This window comes from Triticum dicoccoides, chromosome 5B (genome assembly GCF_002162155.2).
Source record: "Triticum dicoccoides isolate Atlit2015 ecotype Zavitan chromosome 5B, WEW_v2.0, whole genome shotgun sequence".
NCBI classification, from domain to species: Eukaryota; Viridiplantae; Streptophyta; class Magnoliopsida; order Poales; family Poaceae; genus Triticum; species Triticum dicoccoides.
Genome location: NC_041389.1, coordinates 660,807,532 through 660,813,447, shown reverse-complemented (window position 1 = coordinate 660,813,447; position 5,916 = coordinate 660,807,532). Strand labels below are relative to the sequence as shown.

At 43.5% G+C, this 5,916-nt stretch overlaps 1 long non-coding RNA gene across 1 annotated transcript; it reads left to right on the top strand.

Annotated features, from left to right (window-relative positions):
• The first annotated feature begins 4,614 nt into the window (after nt 1–4,614).
• On the top strand, nt 4,615–5,151 carry LOC119306555. Its single transcript, XR_005148978.1, has 2 exons — nt 4,615–4,752; nt 4,902–5,151. It is a non-coding gene; the product is annotated as an uncharacterized LOC119306555 (long non-coding RNA).
• The last annotated feature ends 765 nt before the right edge of the window (nt 5,152–5,916 follow it).

The following is a 5,916-nucleotide window of genomic DNA, read 5'->3' as shown; positions in this document are numbered from 1 at the left end:
CTTTTACTAAGGGTCTATCACGTAATGTGATAGATAATGCATCGAGGGAGATGGGTATGAGACCCACAATATGAGTTGTTCATAGTGGTAACCTATTCTTTGTGATCGGAGATCCCGTGAATTAGATGTGGAAGACAAACTATTGGTCAACTGGGAGGAGAGTATTTCTACTGATAAAATACCACTCCATGAAGATGCAATACTCTCCTAATCTGCATGGCAGGTTGATGTATATCTTAATGTGTTCTAAGTGGCTCTTTGAAGCAGAGATGTTGTCCTACAGAACATCTTTTGAAGAACGCACCTATATGAGTCTGATTGTTAAACGTCGCAATCTATGAGAGTAGGGTTCTCTCTAGTAAACTCATGAAAGGTCACGGAGTATGACGCATAAGCTCCACCCACGGGGAAGACCCACGGTAGCCACGTATCGGTCAAGGCTTTATGTGAAGCTAGATTCGCAGAAAACTTGCAGTTCAAGGCCCAGTCCACTGTTCAAGTTGCTTACTAGTGTAGCATAGAGTTCTAGGTGGAAGTTCAACTTAACAGTCTCCACTGCAGCACCGGTATATAAAACAGTGTTTTGTAACCAAAGGCAAATTTTGTGTGCCTCTGGGATCTGGTGGGGGATTGCTGGAATTTTTGCCTATTTGGGCCTAGCCCAATAGTAGTTTCAAAAATTCCTAATAAATCCGAGAGGCCCACGCAGCCCATTTGTGCAAGGCAAGAGGTGGAACTAAAGTTTAGTCCCACCTTGCTAGTTTAGAGGGAGTTGGACCTCTTTATAAGGGAGGCTCCTTCCCCACTTGTATGAGCATGAGAACAAGAGGGACATCCACGCGCGCTCCTCCTCCGCCGCCCGCCTCGCCATGCCACGCCTCGTCACGACGCGCCGCGGGTTGCGGGAACGAGCCGATGTCTAATTTTTGCCAGGCACTACGGGTATACGAAAGGTCACCTGGGAGCTGAAAAGTTTTGCGGTAGTGCATAATGAATACGAACGGCGCACCTCTTCGCGTGTTGCCTGTTCACTTCGTCTCCCTCCGTTGCTTCACCTCCCGGCGCAGCCTGTTCGCGTCCCTCTGCTGTGCCTATATAAGAGAGGTCGCTCCTCTCCCGAGAGATACATCAGAAGGTTCTCTTCCTCTCGCCACACAGTTTCAAAATCTGCGCTACTTCTGTCTTCCTCATCCCGGCTTGCGGCGTGCACCGTGCGTCGGGACAGTAGGCCTCCGAGACCGCACATTTTGAGTCATGTACGGGAGAAGGGTGATAAGGTTTTTGGGGAGCGCTCAGCGCGACTACTGGTTGCTTCATCACGGACGATCCGGTCGTCGACGACTACTTCCCCGACGACGACTTCTTCCCCGACGTCCACGACCTCCTCGACGACATGGCAGGCGAGGACATCGACCCTAAGTCCAGCGCTTCTGCTGCTGCTGTGCCGTACGTGTTCTTATCCTTTCTGTTAGAAGTCGTGCTACAGTTCTTGGCTCTAGTCTCTGCCCTATATATGTTAGGTTCTATGTGGTATAAGCATCTTCATCTAGTGTTTGTTCTAGATATGTTTACCTCAAATTCATATATGCAGACGATGTTTACCTTCTCTTTGTCAGATTGCATGACTTGCTTTATATTTGTTATATTAGTCATGCTTTATCTAGTATTTCTGGTAATAAAATCATTCGGAAAATTGCTCATATTTCCAACAATTACTAGCTAGAGTAGATAGATTATCAGCCTAGGTACACTTTGTTAACCCATGCATCGTTCGTTTCGTCTTGAGCTAAGCTAGCTTTCACGGAGGGTTGCTACGCAAGTCCAACAACAAACACACACGTAGGATGGATAACGGATATACTTACCGTAGCGAGTTCCGTACATGCTAGGTTTTTCTTCTATTTTTGATAAATCGACAGGGGCACCATCTTTTCATTTAGACGAAATATATACTTCCTCCGTCGGAAATACTTATCATAAAAATATTGAAAATGAATGTATTTAAAACTAAAATTCATCTAGATACATTTATTTCTGTGACAATTAATTTCAGGTAAAAGGAGTATATGACATAAGACACACCTTATTATCAAAGGAACGCAATAAAAACCATGTAAGAGCTAAACCATTCGGACAATGCCCACGACACGGTCAACCGCCAAAAGCATTGGCACATGCTACTTGATATCTTCAATAGCCATCATCAGAGCATCTACAGTACAACCACGGAAACCTAATATAAGTTGTCAAACGCCCGTGGACGGTGACCAGGCATACCGCAAATTTCATCTCCAACAAACCATAATATAGTGGCCATTTAAACCGCACAAAAACAAGTCTAGTAGCCATTTCCGTTTAGCATTTTCAAACAAAACCATGCAACGGCATGATCTATGTAAACTACTACTACTAGCTAAACTACTCGTCCTCCTCGTTGGAGATGTTGACAAAGTTGGTGCTGGAGCCGCCAGCCTCGTGGTCATTGACGTCCAGGCGCACGTACGGCTCCTCGACCTCCTCCAAGTGGGCGAAGATCTCGTCGATCTCTGCCATTCGCCGGCGGAGGAAGCAGCGGTTGGCCTCCAACCTCGGCCTTCGACTGGAAGGACTCGAGCATGGCATCCTGCTATGTCGCCTCCTTTGTCTTTGTCTAGACTAGCTCGAATTCCGCGATGGCGTTGGCCGTGTCGAAGCCTGCAGGCATCGGATTTGCCTCCGCGGCCTCCTCCGACTCCTCCTCCTCCGCGTCCTCCTCCGCCAGCTCTGGCTCCTTCTCCACCATGATAGCGTCCTACTGCTCTGGCTCCAGCTCCTCCTCCTTTGGCTGTGGTGAATCCGAAGGTAGGTCGTCAACGATCGGAGCATTGTGTGTGGCCCAGATCTCCTCTAGCAGCTGCAACTGGTGCTCCGGAGTTAGCACGGCGTAGGTGGTGATCGTCTGCCGGGCCATGGCTAGCGAGCGGATGGAAGGTGGCGGCGTGGAGAGGAGGGAGAGGGAAGGAATGGACATGGGCTAGGGTTGGCCTGCCGTCGTCCTGCTATCCTTAAATAGTCGGAGTTGGTCCGTTGGGCGGCACAACCGAGCGACGCCACACGGTACCATGAATGTGTCTGCACCAACAACCGGAGGAGTCGCCCATTGGACCGACGGTTTCTGCGCGTCGTGTGGGCCCTTGCGGTCGGTCCTACGTGGGAGTGTCGGTCAGTCCGGACATTTGGGACGGATTTGCCAAATCCGGTTGGGTAACAATTATGCGTGCAGGCAGCCCACCCTGGCTTTGGCGTGGATAGGAGGGGGGGGTCTGGTTGTAGATGCTCTCATCCCCTCAATGTGTGTTAGACGAGTGCCCGTGAAATTGGTCAATCTAATTTGCCGCCTGCAGGCAGCAAATAATGGATGTGACGCCCGCGTGTTGGGTGATGTGGGCCGGCCCAGTTCTGATTTTCTTCTTTGCCACTATTTTTTTTCATTTTTTCATCCTTGTTTTTTCTTCTATTTTTTATTCTTCACTAGCAGCTGGATTTATCTTTTTTTCTGTGTGTGGTTTTGTGTTTCAGCTTCAAATTTCATTTTTTAAATTTTTTTCCTTTTTATCCTTCAGGTTTGGTTTTCCTTCTATTTTTTATGGTTTTTTCATTTTGCAGTTTTTTTCTTAGTTTTTGCAATATACGGTGAGACTTATTTCTATTGTATGATGATCATTCTGTCGAATATATGTTGAACGGTTTTAGAATAGATACTAAATTTCTTTCAGTATATGGTGATTTTCGTAATAGGCAATGATTACTTTTTCTTATATGATGAACATTTTTTCTTTAACATTTTTGTAATATACATTGAACATCTTTTAATATTCAATGTTTTTTAAATATGATCAATATTATTTCTGAACTTTCTTTTTTTTATAAGGTGAACTTTTTCATAAAATACACTAACTTTTTATAAAACACATAGTAGTGAACTTTTTCATAAAATATATTTTTTATTTTAAATAGGGTTTTAAGTGTCTAGCTCCTAAAAAATTATAGCAGATTTCTTTGGTGAAAAAACGAAAAAACGGGAAAAAAAGAAAGAAAAACGCTCACTGACAGAATGGGTCTGCCCAGACGTGTCTAGCTTCACCCAAGGCTCCACTAAAATGAAACAATATATTTATTTTTTTAAATAGGAAATCAGCAAATGAAATATAAAATGAAACATGGAATAAACCATCCATTCACTTTTATAAGTTGTGTCATTCTTGTAAAATTCAAACTTTTGTAATTTTAACAAATTTATAGAAAAGATATTAAGATCGGCAATACCAAGCAGTATACTTAGATCCATCACGCAATATATTTGCATATTTTATTTATTTATTATTGAACGTCCAGATAGCTTCTAGAAACATGTTCAAAGATAGAAAATTTTAACTTTTGAAAATAACAATTAATGCACCTTACAAAAAGGCGCAGGGAATGAACTATTCCTTGCCAAAAAAAGGAGGAATTAATTACCTGCCAAAAGACGTGCATGACCAAATAACAACCTGGCGTTATAATTTCCTACCATTCAATGTACTCCTATATAACCCTGCTTTAAGTTTTTGCCACACATGTCTATCTAAACCTCTCCCTATATACCAGCAGTCTCGGCGAAAACACAACCAAAGAGCAACAAAAACTATTACAACATCTACATGGAGAAGTCCACGAAGCGCCTCCATGCATTAGCGCTGCTTCTTCTCGTATGCTTCGCTACTCATGCACAAGGTAAGCAGTACATACTTTACATCTTTGTTTTCTCATGTCCCTTCTTGTTGTGTTTTTGCGCAACTTAATTTCATAACCATGAGTAATAAGGACAACGAGTAACATATTATCCCTAATGCCTATCCTTATTTGTCTTAACAATTCCATAGGCAATGGAATAGAGTCCGGTGACGCCGAGGCTTTTGCGTGCTACAAGCTTGATGTTTTCCCATCCTGCAATCCAAAGACAAGTCGATGCTACTGTTGTACAATGGATCAGTGCAAAACCCGCTATGGCACAATGGATGAGTGCCAAGCTCACTGTGTAGCTTCGCCTTTGGGTGTAAATGAGTCAGCGGCACCCTCCTCCTCCTATGTACTTCCATGAAAGTGAGTGGAGTATTATGTTTGTTTCTTTGAGAAAAAAAGGTTGGAGCCCAACTTTTTATAGAAATCTTTAATATGGTGTTCCACTGGGGATACCACTAGCTTTACAACCAAAGAATAAAATATAAACAACCAGCCAGCACATGGCTGCAACCGAGATGAACAAATGGATGCAACACAGGCTACAACTAGTACACGTGACTGAAGACAACGAACCTAACCGGCCTACGCCCTCGTGCCCCAGCAAGTCGCACCCTTTTCAAGAAAGAAACCTTTTCAAAAAACTAACTTCATGCGTACATCCTTGGCTCATTAGATCGATTGTTACCTAAAACCTGCCACTAAAGCACACCAAGATGAAAATTGGAAACTTCATCTGCTTCACCGCATAGTTTACACCCCGCTTCAATCGACCATCTTTTGTTCATCTCTACTATTAAAGAGGAGTTAGTCGTTGTAATTTCGACTCTGTCTCCACCACTTACCACGTCCCCTCCCCACATCCTGCATTAACTCAACCAAATCAAATCAAATATTACCAAAATCTCAACTAAATCAATACTTCTCTTGTATTCCATTACCCACACCCAAATCAGATCAAATCTTACCAACACCTCACCTAAATCAAAAACTTTCCTTCCCTGCCCCTACTCATACTCAAATAAAATCTTGACAAAATCTAGAATATAATGGGTGCAAGATCTATGTCCGACAATATTGATGTTGAACCACTAGAATATGCACGTCCCCGTTGCAACGCACGTCCATTTAGCACGTAAGAGCAGTTTTCATCTTAAT